The 21,865-nt window shown below is 39.1% G+C and overlaps 1 pseudogene; it reads left to right on the top strand.

The window, feature by feature from the left end:
• The first annotated feature begins 1,913 nt into the window (after nt 1-1,913).
• Nucleotides 1,914-21,108, top strand: LOC136482469 (T-complex protein 1 subunit theta-like; annotated as a pseudogene).
• The last annotated feature ends 757 nt before the right edge of the window (nt 21,109-21,865 follow it).

Raw genomic sequence — 21,865 nt, 5'->3', positions numbered from 1 at the left:
TTTTTATATCTTGTTGATATCTACAATTTCCATACATATTTGATCTCTTATGAGAAAGATATGAACTTTTATAAGGCAACATGTCCCAACATGTGCATAATGTGCTGCTGATATTTTATAATAATTTTAAACATCTTAAGGACATCAAGTGAAAAAACCTAAATTAGAAAGCTGTAGATCTCATTGAGGATTACAATTTTCATGTAAAAAATCATCTTCACCCAATGCTATATGAAAAATATATGAAATTTTAAGGTAGAAGGATAGCCTTGTCACACCAGTTCAATAAAAATGGCATGACAAGTTTTTCATGTATACAATATGTGCCCGTGAACCCTCATGTGTCCTAAGCATGTGGTCCATCTTACCATGTCAATACATGTGTCGCTATAAAATGATGTTGTCACGCCTCATGACCTGGTGCAGCCCAAAATGGTTAGAATTTAAAATAAAAATCGGCCAGGATCATTTTTGTCTAAAACACGTTGTTAGTGGTTATGACTTTTCTCTCTTCGTCTCTCGTGATTAACATAATAGATGAAAGTAGAAGATCACATAGACACAAGATAGAGGAACTATTCTTTATTCTCTGAATATTCATGATTACAACATAGAGCTCTCACATATATATATGGCCATGTCAAGGTCTAAGAGTTTGGTAAGAGCCTGCATACAAATGGACTAGGATTATGATTACTTCTCCTCCTTTCCTTCTAGGTTAGAATTCACATGCTTTACAACACTCCCCTTTGGCGGTTACCATGATATGCTCATGCCTCATTAAAAACTCCCATCCAAAAATCCAACGGAAAAATAGTTCTTAGAGAAAAGAATGTATCACATTCATTAATTGCATTACACACGTTGCCTCATTATAAACCTTCTATGAAAAGCCATCATGTAGAAACTCACATAAGGAAAAAAAAAAGTACAACATTTAACCTTCTTGTCATGTATTCTTCATGAATATATGTCTATCTTCATGATCTATACATAAACTTCAATGTTTAGTAGATATGACCTTCTTAACCTTTTATAATAGTTTTCGTGGTTTACCTTCAAAGTAGATTTAATAAAATACGCCCCTCTCTTAAAGTCATCTTTTGAACTTTGTTGTTCAAAATATCATAAACATATTTTTCACAAATGTGAGTATTACTAATGATATGCAGTACCATAATACTATACCTTTCAAAGACTTAGTTTGCAATTCTTATGTCAATTATAAAATGAGTGAATAAGAACAATATACGTCGTGCATAAATAACCACTTTTTAAGTTGTACAATACAAACAAAACTTATATTTCCTTGATAAGAGATGCTTCCAGAGGATTATGGGGTAAATGAGTTACAATAGTAGATATCTTCTAGATAGTAGCCAATCTCATAGTATAGTTTTGATGCTTGCAAATCTTCTTTACTAGATTTTCAAATTATATGTTATATAATTCTTCAAGATTTTGATCGTACCACTAAATAGTAAATGTAGTCTTTCATTTGGAAATCACCATTATTGAATTCAAATGAAAAATATGTAAACTATAAGGCTGTAGATCTCTTCTACCTCTACAATTTTCATACATATTTTATCTCCATCCAACCTCATATTGAAAAGTTGTGAATCTCTACACGAAAAAGAGTAAATTCCTCCAATTCAAATAGCTTCCTTCAATTTACTTGGCCGAATTCATTTTTCCATATCAGTTTCAATTACTGACAGGAGTATCTTTATGCATTTTTTATTCAAGCAATTATTTTTGCAGAACACAAAATTAAAAAAAACATATATTATAAATAAATAAATAATAAATAAATCCCAAGTCCTTACACACCTCCAGCCCGGCCCAACAAGCCCAGCAGGCTTTACCTACCCGGGCCGACGGGCCACCTAGGGCTTCCTTCCATTCGTCTCCCCACGATTCTAGAATGCCTCGGCCCTTCGTCTCCCAAAGCAGCGCCCACTAGGGTTCGCCCCCGATCCGACTCGCCGCCGGCGCCGTCCCCCGCCGCCAGACCACCGCCCCGGCACCCAGCCAGAGACGACGATGGTGGGGCTCGGCTCGATGGCGGGCTACGGGATCTAGTCGATGCTCAAGGAGGGCCACCGCCACCTCTCCGGGCTCGAGGAGGCTGTGCTCAAGAACATTGACGCCTGCCGCGAGCTCTCCGCCATCACGCGCACCTCCCTCGGCCCCAACGGTGAGTCGTGCTCCGCCTCCGCGTGCGCCTCCGCTTCGTTGGCGTGGGTTGTGGGCTCGAGTTGTGACTACTGGAGTGAGGGGATCTGGAGCGAGGAGAGCGGTCTTCGGTGGCGTAGTGTGAGGCCGCCGGATCGAGCTGCTGGGGGGAGTGGGCAGGGAGTGAGGGGGATCTGGAGCGAGGAGTGGCCTGGTTGTTGGAGCTTATTGGGATAATATACGGTGACAAGGCTGACGAACGTTTGGGTAGAAGTGTGAGGCGTTTGGCACACTGGCGTGCCGTTTGAAATCTCATTTAGCCGTGTACAATGTTTGGATCACGAGCAATTAGTTTGTCTAATACAGTCTTCTGCACTATGTTAATCGCATCAGACTTAATTTTACTTACATAGATGCTGAAACCTTCCAGTGGCCAATTGCTTGATGTTGTAGTTTTACTGGTTTTCTTTGTGTAGGAATGAACAAGATGGTTATCAATCACTTGGACAAGCTGTTTGTCATAAATGATGCTGCCACCATCGTGAATGAGCTAGGTTCAGCACCCGGCTGCTAAGATCCTGGCAGGGCTCAGCAGGAGGAGATTGGGGATGGGGCCAATCTCAACATATCGTTTGCCGGCGAACTGCTTGAGAAAGCTGAGGAGCTCATCAGGATGGGCTTGCATCCGAGTGAGATCATCATTGGCTACACCAAAGCCATCAACAAGGTGACTTGTCCCCCTGACTCCCTTAGGCTTTTGTGACACAACCTCCTCTTTGTGCTTTTGTCTTTGGTATGCAGACAATTCAGATCTTGGAGGATCTTGTTGAGAAAGGCTCAGAGAACATGGATTTAAGAAACAAGGAGGAGGTTGTGTTGAGGATGAGATCTGCTGTCGCGAGCAAGCAGTTTGGCCAGGAGGATATAATGTGCCCTCTTGTGGCTGATGTAAGCTAATCCATACCAGCTTACAGGGAGCTTTGCTTTTTTTTTCCCTCGCACGTCATACTGATACCAACTAATAGTGGGTTTGTTGTATCGTTTATTAGGCCTGCATTCAAGTTTGCCCCAAAAATCCTGCAAACTTTAATGTCGACAATGTTAGAGTGGCTAAGCTGCTTGGAGATGATTTGCACAATTCTTCTGTGGTCCGTTGGATGGTTCTGAAAAATGATGCTGTTGGTAGCATCAAAAGGGTGGAGAAGGCAAAGGTAAGCTCAAAAGGCTACTCTTCATTCACATTGCAACTATGATTTTAATTAAATGGGCAGTTATATGTTATAACATGGTGCTAGAAATTCAATATGCACAGGAATCCTAACCAATTACAGCACAGTACCCATCTTTTTTCTGTATGATGTCTGGCAGTGTTTCTTTCTGAATTCTAAAACCAATCAACATTCAGATTGCAGTATTTGCTGGTGGTGTCGATACCTCAGCAACTGAAACAAAGGGAACCGAGTTGATTCATTCCGCTGAGCAGGTATGTTCTTACTTTGAGGATCTTTTTTGACTTCTGTTAAAGTCGTCCCTACTTTTACTATGCTCATGAAGGTTTGAGTGTTGCAAACTGTTTAGTTGGCTTTGTGTGGTTTACGTTATGTAGACGTGCATCCAACAGTACATTCCTTTTTCATAATTTGTGGATTCATTTCTTATGATATGCTGAACTTAAAAATGGAGCACATGATATTTCTTTGCTTCTGTCGCGCATTGCAAGCTGTAATCTGGAAATATCTGTTGCAATCAATAATACATATGCTTTTGCAGCTAGAAAATTATGCTAAGACCGAGGAAGCTAAAGTGGAGGAGCTTATCAAAGCTGTCGCTGACTCAGGTGCCAAGGTTATTGTCAGTGGAGCTGCAGTGGGTGACATGGCGCTACATTTTTGTGAACGTTACAGGTGAGTTTTTTGCTTTTCGTGTGTGCTGAACTGAATAGGTTATCTCAATTCTCTGTGCTGTATTGATCTTTGTTGAAAATCCCTTCAAGACTGGAGAAATATTGTATATGTTATTTTCCCCAAAATTGAGGACTGTATGGGTGTGTGGCTGTTGACCTTTTTTGATAGCAGTTACTTCTGTTTGCAGACTGATGGTTCTGAAAATCAGCTCGAAGTTTGAACTGAGAAGATTCTGCCGTACTACTGGGGCTATTGAATTTGTAAGTTCTGATTTTTCAGATGTATTTGTTCCTTTGTCATTGTTTACACCAAAATTTAAGAAAAAGAACGCGGGAACTCGAAGCCTCGAGGACTGTGTCATCAAGGAATCGATTAGATGTGAATCGTATCAGCTGATTTAGATGTGATGTCAGAATCGGCTATTTTATGGATGACGTCAGCAGACGGTGTTAATGGGCTATACTTGAATGGCGTCAGGAAGATGTGTCGGACTTTACAAATAAGAAAAATTAGGGTTCAAGTTATTATTAAGTTAGGAAGTTTTCTTTTATTCCAAGAATTGTAACGAGTCCTATTTGAATAGGATTCGTGTTTAGATTCTGGGTATAAATATTAGACCACAGTTATTGTAAAAAACGAACACTCAATCAATACAATCTTTCTGGGTTTCGCTATCGCATTAGGAGTAGGAGTACTGTACATCTCGGCGAGTTTTTCAGCAAACAGGGTTACATCGACTGATCGACTTTCAGCTTGCTTGTGAGTACCGTCACGACTTGTATTGTGCTTGTAAAGCTGCATCAGCGGATTTATATCTTGTGAGACATAATATAAGTTAGTTATTGATCTGTATCGTAGTTTGTAAGGCTGTATCAACTGATTGATCCCTTTCAAATCATAATATAGATCAAGTTATCGATCTTGTGTTAAATAACTTGTTTAATATAATATTAGCAGTTATTGAATCTGCTAAGATTAGTAAGATTTTTTTTGCTGTTTTTTGTTGATTCATCAGTTATCGATCTTGATATAATTAATGTTTTATTAATTATAACAAAATCATCCGATTGAGATAGAGATAGATCGGCATCATATCATCTTAATTGGTTGTCATTTGATCTAGTCACGCTTTAAATCTTATAATTGATGGCTTAGTTTTGTCAGATCGGCTGTTTTATTTCTATTCCAATCAAACATAGTATGCATCTAAAGACATATTTCAATCTTGAATAAACTCACTAATTAATGAGATCTAATCTAATAACACTACCATAGCAGTATCGATTCGGTCAAATCTCACTGGTAAGACTTTAGATTAGAAATTAGCGATTAATGGTTTTGTTCATAATTAAGATATGTACTATGTTTGTTTGCTATGACTACATCGGTTATTTTAGCCGATTTGCCTATACTTTCACGCATATAGCATGTTTTCATTAATCTATCGATATATAGGTGGTTTATAGATTATTTGTTTTTAGTTTATTATCATTATCATAGCTGCATCGATCCGATTGAACCTTACTGTCAATGATAATAGGTTAGATTCAAATTGTTTGTAGATTCATTTATATTAGATAGCCAATTTTTTTTTTGCATGTTATACTCTTTTCATAAACTTATTGGCTCGACGCTTTATATTAATCATGTACCATTTAGACGATGATGCTTTTTAATATTCCATGAGCATCGGTTATTTTGATTCATATCATTATCATTTAATATTAGTTGATAATCTTTGATTTAAAGATCTTCATTTTATGGATACATCGGATATTGACTGTTTAGTCGATAGCATCATTGAATCGGTTATCTAGCCGTATTTTTGGAGCTGTCTAGTGCAATACCGTCATGTTCCACCTTGAATTACTAATAAGATTTTCTCTCATTGTCAATTGCAGGTCAAATTGACCGGCACGTCGTTGGGTTTTCAGAATCGGCTAGTTATGTGTTGAAGCCAAGGAGATCTCTGGTCTTATTCCACTTAGATCATCCGACTTGCTGTGCGTTGATCACATCGACACATTTTTGTGTCAACATACTTTTTGGCACGCCCAGTGGGACCACAATCGTCATGGCGGTTCATAACAAGGATATTCTTATGGTACCTTCTGAAGACTTACCTAATGAGGATAAAGATGTCATTGGTAAGGCTATAGAGGAGTTTCAGAATAAATGTTTGTTGTCATACACCAAAACACGTGATAATAAAGTTATACAGAAATATCTATTGCTGAGAGTTTTGATGTATAGACAGTCAGATACAGACGAAGCTGATGATAGGTGTTTCTTTGTAGAAGCTGTCAACAAATCTGTTCATGATGCAATGCTGAATCATAATACAGCTTTCTTGAATACATTCCACAATACCATGAAGGAGGTGTTTCATGGATTTCCACTTGATCAGGTTGGACCGACTTATTACAATATTCTGCATCCGTCGACTCAGGGGACTAATCAAGCCGGTACTAGCCATCAAGAAGCAGCACTAGCTAAGAGTGATGATGCCTAGGCAATTCAGAATTCATCTGAGCAAATTCAGGGTGCTACTACTAATCAAATGCAATATAATCATAGATCATCAGTGCAGCATGTGCAACAGCCGACAGGGCAAGTTCAGAATCAGATGGTTAATTTTGGTACATCAGGCCAAATACCACGTCGGCTCAAAAGATAGCACCATCGGTTCAAAGGATTCGTAGAGATATAGATCCTAATGTTTTCAATCAGAGATTTCAAACAGTAAATCAGCAAGGGGCCCGACAGATAGATATTCCACAAGGATATCATTATGGTTCAGATTATAATACTCTCAATATGATTCCAAATCCAGGATATCAAGGCACTAGAATTTTAATCTGCAGATGGGTCAGCAATTGCCAAGAAATTCAAACTCAAATGCTGATGAATTGTTAGCTCAGAGTAACCGAAATGATAAAAAATCAGTTTGGTTTAAAATTAAAAGGGCAGACCTTTTCGTACAAACGTCCATATCTAGAGTGGTATGATTTAGTGGCCCTTCCTACAAATTACAGGCTTCTAGAATTTGCCTAAGTTCACTAGTCAAGATAGCACAAGTACAATAGAACATGTCAGTTGATATCTTACTCAGTTGGGTGAAGCCTCTGTTGAAGAAGCGCATCGAGTTCGTTTCTTCTCTTTGTCCCTGTCAGGACCAGCTTTCACTTGGTTTTCATCACTAGCGGTTAATTCTATTGCCAATTGGAGTGATCTTGAAAAGAAAATTTCATACATATTTCTACACTGGGACAGGGGAAAGAAAGATCATAGATTTGACAACTATAAAACAAAGAGCTAATGAATCAAGTGCTGAGTTCCTTCAGAGGTTTCGAGAAACAAGAAACTTATGCTTTTCGTTGAATTTGACTGATAATCAGCTAGCTGCGTTGGCCGTTCAAGGAATATTGCCAACATAGAGAGAAAAGTTGCTTGGGCAAGAATTTGACAATTTAGGTCAATTAGCTCAACGGGTGGCAGCACTTAATAGTCAATTCCAGAATATGCGCAGAGATACCCGATTCCAGAAGAATGTTGTAATCGCTGAAGCTTATAATCTATATTTAGTCGATGATAATGATGAAGAAGAGGAAATTGCCACAGCTGAATGGAATTGGGGTAAAAAGATAGTACTGGTTCCAAATCCTTAGGGAAAAGAAGTTGAAGAAAGTTATGATTTTGATGTTATAAAAGCAGATAAACTTTTTGATTTCTTGCTTGAGAAGAGACAGATTAAACTGTATACCAATCATGTTATATTACCTCCCGATCAGTTGAAGAATAAGAAGTTCTGCAAGTACCATAACACTACTTCTCATACTACTAATGATTGTAGGATTTTTCGGCAGCATATTCAGAGGGCTATTCAACAAGGGAAGCTTAAATTTGATACAGCTCAGAAAATGAAAGTTGATGATAATCCTTTCCCAAAGGATCAAAACATGGTTGATGCTAAGTTGTTCAAAGGGAAAAGCTAAAGTTTTAACATCAGCTAGGGCAAGAGAAACTGGAACAGTTGATCCAGAGATGCAAATATCGGCTGATGAATATAGAGAAATTAAAAGGCGTCGTGACCAACAAAAGAGCCGATATGAGCAGGGAGAAACGTCGAGAGATGGTGCGATGAGACCACGTGTTACATCTTCGAATTCTATTGAATAAATGGCAACTGGCTAGAAGGAGAAAGATTACCAGCGCTGGTTGGAAGAAAAGGAATATCAATGTCAACAAGAAGAAGAGAGATATGAAAGAGAACAAGCTGAGTCACATTGAAATTGCCTTTTCTTCAGACATTGTTGGAACGAAGGTTTGAGATTGCCTACTAGAAATAATTGCACAGAATGTAGCGAACAATATTAGGAGTTTAGGCAATCTCAAGTCAACGCCGGTCTATCCATGATCGAATTGAATATCAACGTAATGATGTGGATCGACGCTTAAAAATAGAAGCATTCATGATCGGCTTGGAAAGCGAGTTGTTGATCAGAACTGGGCCGATTATGAAGAAGAAGATGATGAAGAGTATGTTTGGCAGGAAGGACAGTGGTGTCCAGGAGGTTTAACAAGAAGTCAGAAGAGAAGAGTACAATGCCTAAGGAGCAGAGAATTAGAACAAGCTCAGAAATCTAGTAAACCGCAAGTATGGCGTGCTAAACAAATAGCTGATAAGGGTCAACCATCGGCTAATATTCAAATGGCTTTTCTTTTACCATCTGAATTTAAAGCTCCAGCAGATCAAAAAGTTTATTTGAATTTTGATGAATCAGAGTATGAAGAGATGGTAGCCCAGTTGACATTGATACTAGCAAGCTATATTTGATAAACCATTAAGCATCGGCATTTGAAGGCTTTATATGTGAAAGGTTTTATCGATGGGAAGCCGATGAGTAAAATATTGGTTGATGGAGGTGCTTCTGTTAGTCTGATGCCTTATACTACTTTTCGCAAGCTTGGTAAAGGACCAGAAGATCTGATTGAGACTGACATGATGCTTAAGGATTTTTGGGGGTAATGCGTCCAAGACCAGGGGGCAATAAATGTTGAATTGACAATTGAAGCAAGACTTTGCTCACTACATTCTTTGTCATTGATGGAAAGGGTTCATACAGTTTACTCCTTGGTCATGATTGGATTCATGCCAATTGTTGTGTACCATCGACTATGCATCAATGCTTGATTCAGTGGCATTGAGACAATGTTGAGCTAGTTCATGCTGATGATTCTGTGAGTATAGCAATAGCTGATCCAATGTATTAGGAACTAGAAGATTTTGAGTGTTTTTCTAGCAAGCGATGGGAAGGAGGCTTCATTAGAATCAATGATGAAGGCCAACAGCCGATCCGAGCAGTCGGCTCTAAAAGTTTGTTTTAATGGATAATCCAATAGATGGTACAGATGGTAAACTAGGACATGGCTTTACGTCGGCCGATGAGTTAGAAGAAATAGATATTGGTCCTAGAGATAGGCCTAGGCCGACGTATGTAAGTGCTAAATTGGATCCTGAGTATAAACAAGAATTGATAGATTTGTTAAAGGAATTTAAAGATTGTTTTGCTTGGGAATATTATGAAATGCCTGGCTTAGATCGATCAATTGTTGAACATCGGTTGCCAATCAAAACTGGATATCGGCCATTTAAACAAGCTCCAAGGAGATTTAATCCAAATATTCTTGATGATATTAAGAAGGAGATTGAAAGACTACTAGAAGCAAAATTTATCCGACCTTGCCGATATGCAGAATGGATATCGAGTGTAGTTCCTATGTATAAGAAAAATGGGAAGTTGAGAGATTTGAACAAGGCTACACCTGATGGATGGTTATCCGATGCCAATAGCCGATATGTTGGTACATGCAGCAGCCGTGCACAAGGTAATTAGTTTTGCGGATGGTAATGCAAGTTATAATCAATTTTTTATGGCTAAAGAAGACATAGCAAAAACAACATTTAGGTGCCCCGGTGCAATCAGCTTATTTGAATGGGTTGTGATGACTTTTGGATTGAAGAATGCTGGTGCAACTTATCAGAGGGCAATAATTATATTTTCATAAGTTGATCTGCAAGATTGTCGAAATCTATATTAACGATGTGGTGGTGAAATCCAAAGGGTACAAAGAACATCTAGCTGATCTACGGGAGACTTTGGAGTGTATAAGAAAACATTATTTAAAGATGAATCCTAATAAGTGTGCCTTTGGAGTGTCAGTTGGATAATTTTTGGGTTTTATGGTCCATGAGAGAGGAATTAAGACTGATCAGAAAAGTATGAAAGCAATTGATGAGGCAGTACCTCCAACTAATAAAACAGAATTACAATCTCTGCTTGGTAAGATTAATTTTATCAGAAGGTTTATTTCAAATATGTCAAAAAGGGTTCTGCCATTTTTTCCTTTGTTGAAGTTGAAAAATGATCAAGAATTTAAATGGGGTGACGTACAACAAAAAAGCGTTTGAGGAGATAAAAGAGTATATAAAATCTCCACCTATGTTGGTTCCTCCTCAGCAAGGTAAGCCTTTTAAGTTGTACGTGTCGGCCGATAGCCAAACGATTGGGTCGGCCTTGATGCAAGAGTTTGAAGGAAAGGAACTGGTTGTTTTCTATTTAAGTAGAAGACTTTTGGATCCAGAAACAAGATATTCTCCTATTGAAAAGTTATGCTTATGCTTATATTTCTCCTGCACTAAATTGCGATATTATTTATTATCGGCTGAGTGTACAGTTGTGTCTAAAGCTGATGTGATCAAACACATATTGTCAATGCCGATATTAAATGGGAGAATGGGAAAGTGGATTCTTGCATTATCAGAATTTGACTTGAGGTATGAATCGGCTAAAGCAGTCAAAGGGCAAGTGATGGCCGATTTTATTACTCAACACCATAAACCAAGCATCGGCTATGTGGAACCTATGCCTTGGACATTGTTCTTTGATGGATCATCATGCAAGCAAGGTGGTGGCATTGGTATTGTTATTATTTCACCTCGGGGGGGCAAGTTTTGAGTTTGCCTTTCAAACCAAACCAATGACCACCAATAATCAAGCAGAATATGAAGCTATTCTTAAGGGACTTCAACTTCTTCAGGAAGTAAAGGCCGAGTCAATTGAAATATTTGGAGATTCACAGTTAGTTATTAATCAGTTGATCGGCTTGTATGAATGTAAAGATGATATTCTAAAGGGATACCATGATGAATGTCGAAAGTTACTTGAGGGGTTTCCTCTTACTTCTCTTAGCATATTCCAAGAGCATAGAATCAAGAGGCCAATCGGTTAGCTCAGAATGCGTCAGTCTATCGAGTGTTCCAAGAAATCTTAAGTAGTGAAACCTTGGCTAATGATTAGAGAGTTGAAATAGCTGATTACTTCAAGAATCCATCACAGAAGGTTACCAGAAAATTGAGATATAAATCGACTAAGTATGTTTTGTTAGATAATCAGTTGTATTACAAAACAAGTCGATGGGATTTTGCTTAAATGTTTAAGTCAAGAAGAAGCAAGAGTATTGATGGGAGAAGTGCATGAAGGAATATGCGGAGCTCATCAATCGGCTTATAAAATGAAATGGGTTATTCGTAGATCTGGATATTTCTTAGCCAACAATATTAGAAGATTGTTTTGAATATTACAAGGGGTGTCAGGATTGTCAGCGTTTTGGTAATGTTCAGAAATCGCCTGCATCAGCTATGAACCCAATAATTAAGCCATGGCCATTCCGAGGCTGGGGAATTGAATTTAATTGGCCAGATTTTTTCACCTTCAAGTAGAGGACATAAGTTTATATTGGTAGCAACAGATTATTTTACCAAGTGGGTTGAGGCAATTCCTTTGAAAATAGTAACTTCAAAGAATATGGTTGATTTTGTCAGGGAGCATATTGTTTATCGTTTGGGATTCCTCAAACCATTACTTCTGATCAAGGGACAATGTTCACATCAGAAGAATTCAGAGATTTTGCTGTCAGTATGGGAATGAAATTACTAAATTCTTCTCCTTATTATGCTCAAGCTAATGGCCAGGCAGAGGCATCCAATCAAATTTTGATTAAGTTGATTAAAAAAAAATTGAAGAGCAACCAAGGAAGTGGTACCTGACACTTAATGAAGCATTGTGGGCATATAGGATGGCTTGCCATGGATCGATTAAATCATCACCTTATGAGTTAGTATATGGGCATAATGCAGTTCTTCCTTGGGAGATTCAGACTGGATCAAGACGTGTTACATTGCAAAATGATTTGACAGCCAAAGTCTATAAAAACCTTATGATGGATGATTTGGAGGACTTAAGTTGTCATCGGCTGCATGCTCTTGAAAATATGGAGGCCAATAAATTATGGGTTGCAAGGCATTATAATAAAAAGGTCAAGAACAAATAGTTTTGCGAAGGAGAGTTAGTTTGGAAAGTAAGATTGTCGATTGGGTCTAAAGACAGCAGGTTTAGCAAATGGTCGCCTAATTGGGAAGGTCCTTATCGAATTAAACGTTGTGCGTCTGGCAATGCTTATATTTTGGAAATGCTAGAAGGGGAAGAGGAGTTTAATAGAGCAATCAATGGAAAATTCCTAAAGAAGTATTATCCTAGCGTTTGGATTAATACTTGATAGCCGATTTGTTTAGTCATCGGCTCTAATAGCCGGTACCAGGAGGGTATCATCTTTAGTTCAAAAGGGAAAATAAACTGAAGAGGTAAAAGCCAATACGATATGTATCGCCTATAGAGCAAAAACACACACAAGGACAATCATGATCTATACTATGGTAGTTTCAGAGATGAATTCATAAGAAAAAGGCAAAAAACTTTATTCATTCATTGTTTGCTCCTAGTATAGACTAATTGAACACTTTGTTCACAACAACTTGGGCTGGTGTGATATCCACAATGGCCGACGTGGCGTCATCAAAGTCCTCAATTAGCTCCTTGTGCATGTCGGGATCATCGGCCATTGGGAAGCCTGGCTCCATGGTGCGGAGGTCATGCCCGATCTAGACTTGCACCGTGGCCAGAGCCACTGCTGCGTCATGACGAACACCATGGAGGGCAATCTCCTAGGCGTGTGCTGGGATGTCATGCAGACGGTTGATGAGCAGAGGGCCCCGGGCGTTGATGGACGACGTAGCTACGTTCGCCGCCAGTTGGAGGTTTTCCAACTGTACCGTCAGGGCTAGCAATCAAAGAGGCAAGAAGATTATCAAGAAAGGGGCTATGAAGATATAGAAATGAGGGTTTTCTTGGAATTAGGCTTACCCGCCACCATGGCGTCAGACTCGGCCAACCTTGTCCGAGCAACGTTGGTTTCCTCCTCTGTGGCGAGGAGGGCGGCCTGGGAGGCCTCGAGATGGAACTCAAGCTGACTGTTTTCCCGAGTTGCCTTGAAATAACGATCCTTGGTAGCTCTCCACTCCTGGAGAAAGCGTTGGGCATCATCGCCGGTGTACGAGTTAGAGGAGTTCAATGACGAGTCTGGCGTGGGGATGGTGGTAGGTGCAGCATTGGAGGGCCGTCTGGCCCTAGGAGGAGGAAGGAGTTTGTTATTCAAGACAAATCTATGGACAAGTTAGAGGATGATTCATGGCCATGAGCAGAGGGCATTTGGTATTACCTCATGCGGAGGAGGCGCTGGTTCATTGGCATCTCCTCCTCCGGGATCTCCTCCACTGCACGCTTGTCGCGGTTATCTTCTTCGGCCATGGGTGCTGGTTTAGATCTTGAGAGGAGGAGAACAGGAAACCGCTATAGGGTTCTTGAAGGTAGAAGGACACAAGAGAATGAGAACAGATGCAGGTGTAGATGTGTTTGAGGCCGAAGCCCTCGACTGGTATTTATAGCCACGAAGGTGAGACGATAGATATCTTGGGACGTGTGAAAGCAACCCCAATTGATGGAAGGGGAAGCGCCGCTTCACTAATACCGAGGGGAACGTGGCGTTGATGACTGAGAAGGAATTCAAAGGGTTTTGTGACAAAAGTCGTTTTTAGATTCAGTTAAGTCAGAGTAAAGTCAGAAATCGGAAATTGGCTAATTCAAATCGGCTCTTCTAGCCGAACCAAAAAGTATAGTTATCATCAGGTTTATATGCTACAGATACTAAAATGTAAATTACAAGTTAAGAGCATCATGAATTGCTCGTAGTGCTTTCAGCCGAATAGCATCAACTTCTATAATTTGTTGTTTATCTTCTTCAACTGATCCGGGAATGCTCGTAAGACTGCTGCGAATAGCTTTGCCTTCTTTGACCTTGGTTAGCATTTCTTGCTTCTTCTGTTTGCTAGCATTGGGGATCTAAGTCAAGTTGGACTCATGACGTTCGATGGTGGCTTTCACACTTTCTAGTTCTTTTTCAAGCTCAGCACGTCTTACTCTCAGCTGATTTAGTTCTGTTTCAATTTTAGAAGAAGAATTCTTCAAATTATCGATCAGTTGTGCTAATTCTTTGGCTTCCTGTTTGTTAGAATTCTTTTTGGCCATCAAAGCTTCACGGTCAATCAGATTTCTTTGGCCTTTTTCACCTTGGGAGCTTGGTCTTTGATATTGGATATAGGTATCAAGGCCTCAGCAAGATTTGGGGTCAAATTATCCTTGATGGCCAAGAAGATTCTTCTCATTGGGTCTGCATCCTGGACCAAATCGGCTACATTCCTCTCGAGCATTGGCAGCATATCTTTTAGCCGATTTTTGGTCTCGTCTGATAAAGCCTCTTGGGAAGAAATGGCTGATGAGCTAATCTCATTTTATCTATGTATTCTTCAAAGTTGAAGGAGCAGCTCAGAGCTAAGAGAATTAACTGCCTACATGTAAACAAAAGGAATCTTATTAGAAATGGCAAATGGGTTGACAATGAGATGAATGGTGAGGGGAACATAGTACCTTTTCTAGAAGAGACTCTGTCTGAGAAGAAGGAACAGCCGAAGAATGTGCCAACATCTTTTTCAACATTAGGTTGAATCGGCTTTGGACTTTCGATGCTAGTGTCTACAGGCATCAAGAGGTTTTTTTGGTTTATATTTGTTATAGAAGGACAAGAATGAGCATATGAATTTCTTACCATCGACTGTTTGCTGAGTTGGAGAATCAACGGTTTGGGTATCAGTATCAACAGGATCATCTTCAACCGTTGGATTATTAGACCTTTGCTCTTGTGTAGATGTTTTCTCAGGTGGTGTCTGATAAAGGAGAATAATCAGATAAGAGTGAGGATTACATAAGATTAAAAGGCTTGAGGAGATACCTTGGTAGCATCAGGAGGTGAAGTAGAGAGGTTCTCATCTTCTGCTGTTTTGGGTCTATCAGAAGCATCAGTTATTTCAATTATAATCGGCTCCTTAGGGGGATTCACCGATGAGAGGTTGGTAGACGCCGATTCAAGTGCCTGGGACAATAATTCGGCACCCAAGGCAGATTGAGATGCAATGGTCGATGGTTGCAAGAAAGGAATTGAATTAGAAGTTGAATATCATTTTAAAAGAGAAGATAAGTTAATTTACCTGAGCAACTGGTGACTTTGTTCTTCAAAGTCTCTTCCCAGTGGTGGTTTCCTGAGTTATACTTTTGGTTGCCTCACGTTTTGAAGACTGATATGTAAGTATTGTTGGGGTAGCTGGGGTTTTCATCAATTGTTTTAGAGTGGGTGTAGTTGATCCCATTCTTGAGGCTGGACATGGTGGATAATATTCTATGGGATGCCCTTTCCTGTCCACACTTAGCGGATCAAATTTGGTATCATGCAAAAGAATTTGTTAGATGAATTGATAGGAGAACTTGTTAGATAATCCTTCTAAAGAAAAGTAGTAAGTTACCTCACTATCAGAAACAAATTCTTCCTCTAGGGCCAAACAGTTGGGATCAATTGGACTGCAGAAAGAGGTGAGAGTGCCATTCTTGCCACCAGGAATCAAACAAATTTGAGGAGAAGGTAGCTCTTGTCCATTCATGCAGGCAAAGAGAAGGAAGGTCTGATCCTAGTTGAAAAAACTCTAGAAGCTTCCATCATCTCACTGATACCTTCTCTTGGCTTCAGAGTGTTCCTAAAGAATAGCCGAGGAGGTAGTTGACCAAGGCCGAATTGACGGGCCACAAAAGAAGGATTATAGAATTCATAAGTTGGGAGATTATCTAGGAGAAAAGAACTAGTAGACATTTTGCCATGGCCATGGTGAAATTCGGCTTGGCAGTACACAGGGTTTGATAATACAACTAAAAATTAGCAGCAACTGTTTCATCTGAGCAACCTGATTCAAACCAAAATTTGACTGGTAGAACTAGTTCGTTGTCTTCATCTTCATCATAAGGCAGCCAAGTCAAGATGTTTGCATCAAACCCTTTGTAAAATTTATTGAAAAGGTGGCCTACATCAATAGCAATTGTTATGGCTGATGCAGCTTCACCATAATTCATACACTGTCGAGTTCTTTCTTCTTTTCCTTTATAATCTTCAGCAAAGTTGTTAGAAGGGAAACTCATATTTCTGAGATTGGGTCTTACAATCTTATGCATGTACAGATTCAGCCATAATTGTATCAACTACCAAGGACCACTAATGGTATGCACTGGTTTATTTTTCAGCAATTGGGCAGCTACTTGGTGCATCAGATGATAAGCAGATCCCAGCAGATATTTTCCAAGGGGGATTTCATTACCAGTTGCTAAACGCTCTACCAAGTATTTATGATTATAGGTTGGACCACAGGATGACCCACAAAAGATGAATTTTTTCAGCCACATATTCAAAAAAGCTACATGTTCTCTATCATCAATAGTCGATCCATCCCCAATATGATTTAAAATATAACTTGCCTATCATGTGCAGTCTGATATTTTGGCTAATTTATTGGATTCCGGCACTTAAGAAATCATAAGGTTGCATTGACCATGTTATTCTAAGGCCAGTTAACATGTAGATGTCAGCCAAAGTGATGGTCATTGGACCATGACCAAAAACAAAAGCATTCAAAGCGTTGGACCAAAAGTAAGATGTAGAAATTAGAAGTGAGTCATTCCTCTCTATTCCATACAGTGAGAGTGTTAGGCATTGATTCAAGTCATAAATTTCCCAATCTCTAGCCTTTTTCTTTGATACCCTATGGAACCAATCCCTCCATCCCTTAGGCATTTTTGGCCAGTTTCTAAAGGGAGTTTTGGTATTCCAAGAAGACAAATCTACTACAGATTGTTTGAAGGGGATTCAGTTAGTTTCTTGATTGATAAAATCAGATGGATCAGGGTCACCCATGGGTCCAAGATAATAGGCATTAGGAACAAAAGCTAATGGAATCAAAATTTCGTTCATCATTTCCTAGAAACCAGTTGGGATAAATTTAAGAAAAAAGGAAAATACAGAGTAGCGGCTAATACTTAAAAGATAGAAATCTGAAGGCATACCTTAGGAATGTGGTTGCTGGTCGCCATTGCAGCCGAAATGGGTCTGAATCTGAGGAAGGTTGTAGAAAGATGGCTTGAAACAGCAGCTTGGCAGAGCAGAAGATTAGCTAGGGTTAAGGCTTTGGAGTTGGCGGTTTTGACTGTTTAAGAGAAAAGGGGAAAGTAAGTAGGTCGAGCTAGATGAAAATTATACTGTTGGGGTATTATATAGAATTTAGCCCGAGAGATCAGGAGCCACGTGTTTATTTTGGAAGGAGCGGTTGCAACACAGTGAACAGATAAATAGGAATTTTAGAATAAAATCATTTTTATCCCAAAATTGGGAAGCATGTGTTTATACCAAAATTTGGGAAGAAGAACGCGTGAACTCGAAGCCTCCAGGATTATGTCATCAAGGAATTGATTAGATGTGAATCAGTTTCAGCTGATTTAGATGTGATGTTAGAATCGGCTATTTTATGGATGACGTCAGCAGACGGTGTCAATGGGCTATACTCGAATGGTGCCAGAAAGATGTGTCGGACTCTACAAATAAGGAAAATTAGAGTCCAAGTTATTATTAAGTTAGGAAGTTTTCTTTTATTCCAAGAATTATAATGAGTTATATTTGAGTAGGATTTATGTTTAGGTTCTGGGTATAAATATTAGACCCTAATTATTGTAAAAAACCGAACACACAATCAATGCAATCTTTTTGGCTTTCACTATCGTATTAGGAGTAGGAGTACTGTAGATCTTGACGAGTTCTTTACCAAACAGGGATGCATCGACTGATCGACCTTCAGCTTGCTTGTGAGTACCATTACGACTTGTATTATACTTGTAAAACTAGATCAGCTGATTGATATTTTATGAGCCATAATATAAGTTAGTTATCAATCTGTATCGTAGTTTGTAAGGCTGCATCGGCTGATTGATCCCTTATGAATCATAATATAGATCAAAGTTATCGATCTTGTGTTAAATAACTTGTTGTTTAATATAATATCACCCGTTATCGAATCTGCTAAGATTAGTAAGATTTTTCTTGCTGTTTTTTTTGTTGATTCACCAGTTATCGATCTTGCTATAATTAATGTTTTATTAATTATAATAAAATCATCGGATTGAGATAGAGATAGATCGACATCATATCATCTTAATTGGTCGTCCTTTGATCTGGTCACACTTTAAATCTTATAATTGATGAATTGATGGCTTAATTCCGCTAGATCAGTTGTTTTATTTCTATTCCAATCAAACATATCCAAAGATATGTTTCAATCTTGAATAAACTCACTAGTTAATGAGATCTAATCTAATGACACTATCATAGCTGCATCGATCCGGTAGAATCTCACTGGTAAGACTTTAGATTAGAAATTATCGATTAGTGATTTTATTCATGGTCAAGATATGTACTCTGTTTGTTTGCTATGACTGCATCAGCTATTTTAGACGATTTACCTATACTTTCACGCATATAGCATGTTTTCATGAATCTGTCGATATATAGATAGTTTTATAGATTCTTTGGCTTTAGTTTATTATCATTATCATAGCTACATCGATCCGATCGAACATCACTGTCGATGATAATAGATTAGATTCAAACTGTTTGTAGATTCATTTATACTAGACAATCGATTTGTTCGCATGTTATATTCTTTTCATCAAACTTATTGGCTCGACGCTTTATATCAATCATGTTCCATTTAGCCGATGATGCTTTCTGATGTTCCATGAGAATCAATTATTTTTATTCATGTCATTATCATTTAATATTAGCCGATAATACTTGATTTAAAGATCTTCATTTTATGGACGCGCCGGATATCGACTATTTAGTCGATAGCCTCATTGAATCGGCTATCTAGCCGTATATTTGGAGCTGTCTGGTGCAACACCGATATGTTCCACCTTAAATTACTGATAAGATTTTCTCTCCTTGTCAATTGCAAGTCAAATTGACTGGCACATCGTTGGGTTTTCAGAATCGGCTGGTTTTGTGTTGAAGCTGAGCAGATCTCTGGTCTCGTTCCACTCAGATCATCCGGCTTGCTGTGTGTTGATCATATCGCCACATTTTTGTGTCAACATTGTTCCTTTGTCATACTAGTATACTTATTCTGATTTTGGATTTTTTTTCTTTTGAAATATAGTTGAAACTTAGCCAACCCAATGCGGACGAACTAGGATATGCAGACTCTCTTTCCGTTGAAGAAATTGGTGGTACTCGAGTATGCTCTACCCCCATTGTGCTTTTACAGAAGATATATCTTTATTCTTCCTCGCCAACATTCATTTTATTTTGTTTTTTATTTATAAGGTTACTGCCGTCAAGAATGAAGAAGGTGGAAATTCAGTGGCTACTGTTGTCTTGAGATGTATACTAGATGATCTTGAAAGAGCTGTTGATGATGGCGTCAATACGTACAAGGTATATGTGTGGTATCTATAGTAGATGTAGCCTAACGTTTTCATTGTATTGTAACATCCATGTCTTAGCTAATCTATCCGAGTTCTCACTGTTTTTGTTTATACTAGTCAATGTGCAGGGACGGTAGGATAACTCCTGGTGCTGCTGCAACGACAGAAATAGAGTTGGCAAAGAGGTTGAAAGAGTTCTCATTGAAGGAAACAGGGTAAGTTTGTTTTTACCATGATAGTTAATAACTTTTCATGTATAGGGTAAGAGTACATCTGCTTTCAATATGAGCAGGGTTAACCCTTTGTAAAAAAACAATCAATTTATGTTTACCCCAATCATTTGTTGGTTGCTGTTAATAATTGTACAGGTTGGACCAGTATGCCATTGCAAAATTTGCTGAAAGCTTTGAAATGGTTCCAAGAACCCCTGGCAGAAAATGCTGGACTCAGGCACAATGGAGATAATATCCTCTCTCTATGCCGAGCATATGCTAGTGGCAATGTGAAAGTTGGCATTGACCTGGAGGAAGGTGCCTGCAAGGACATCTCGACCTTAAAAATATGGGGACCTCTATGTCACAAAGTAAGTCGATCAGATGTAGGAATCATGTGTAAGCTGGTTTCAGAATGTTTTCGATCTTTTGTGGTAATTGAACATGTGCTCATTGGATCTGGAAAATGCTTGCACCATTGTTGGTCTACATACGCGTGTCCTCAAATTGTGGCATGGGTTCGCACATCTTGTGTGGCAGTTTAAGCTGCTTATGATGAGCCCTTAGCAGATTTCTCACTTCGCTTCTTTTGCTGTACAGGTTTTTTGCGCTAAAATACTCTGCTGATGCTGCATGCACCGTGCTACGGGTTGACCAGGTATGACTGCTAAGCTTGCGTTCTAAATCCTTTTCGATGCTTGCATTTCATGGGTCCACATGGTAATATTTGAATAAATATGAACTGTCCAGATCATCATGGCCAAGCCGGCAGGAGGTCCAAGAAGAGATGCCCAGCCTGGTGGTGGCGGGATGGACGAGGATTAGTTTTGATTGTGATTGTTTTCTTTGTATCACATATGCGAGAACATCCTATCTTATGTCTAGGCTTTGGTCCTTGGAAGGGTTGCACGGTTGTGCTGATATCACATGGGGAATTTGCATGTTCTTTCCTGGAATATTGCAGTGCCAATGTATCAAATGATCCATTCCAGGGTTCGTTCCTTCAGTTCATCACACCAACTGAGCTCATGTAAGAGTCTTAGCTGAAAGGGTGAAAGTGTTCTTCATGGATATTGTTTTGGGCAACGTTGACTGCAGTCCTTTGCTCCCATGGTGAGCATTCTTGTATGTGTGGCTAGACAGATTGGCAAATGGAACAAGTCTAGGATGGTAGTTGGTGGAGGACCAACCATTTCCATCCATCACTACGAATTGAAAGCAGCATACGCCAACATCAACCAATACGCCAACATCAACCATTTCCATCCATCACTACAGTGTACCCCTGTTTGATTTTGATGGTCCCCTTATTTTTTCAACTATGTGATTTTGTCATTACTTTTTCAAACTTAAGTAGAGTTTGCCCCTGTTCATTAGCACTTATGTTGTAGATTCAGCTATAAAATGATTATTAGCTTGTACTGCTTGCGCATTTGCCACTATATTTCTGATTATGTTGCCCTAAGGAACCCCCGAAAGGGCTGCCGTCCGATGGGTGGTATTGCCCATTTTTTTATCAAACATTTTGATAGATGTCAAAAGAATCTTGACAATAAAACCTTGCGTACATTTCAAATTTGAGCATGATGAGTTTATGACTTAAGTTTTGCACATGCATTAAAGCATGGCAGCCAACATAAAAGTCCAGCAAATGTGGCTAGATCACCACAAGGTTATGAAATGTTCAGATAACGTCGAGGCATACTAAGTCTAATGCTATAATAATATGAGGTTGTTTAGTCGCATGGCTTATTCCTAACCTAGCAAG

Source organism: Miscanthus floridulus, chromosome 9 (assembly GCF_019320115.1).
Source record: "Miscanthus floridulus cultivar M001 chromosome 9, ASM1932011v1, whole genome shotgun sequence".
Classification (NCBI taxonomy): Eukaryota; Viridiplantae; Streptophyta; class Magnoliopsida; order Poales; family Poaceae; genus Miscanthus; species Miscanthus floridulus.
The sequence above is the reverse complement of the archived record's forward strand: the minus strand, read 5'-3'. Positions and strand labels throughout refer to the sequence as shown.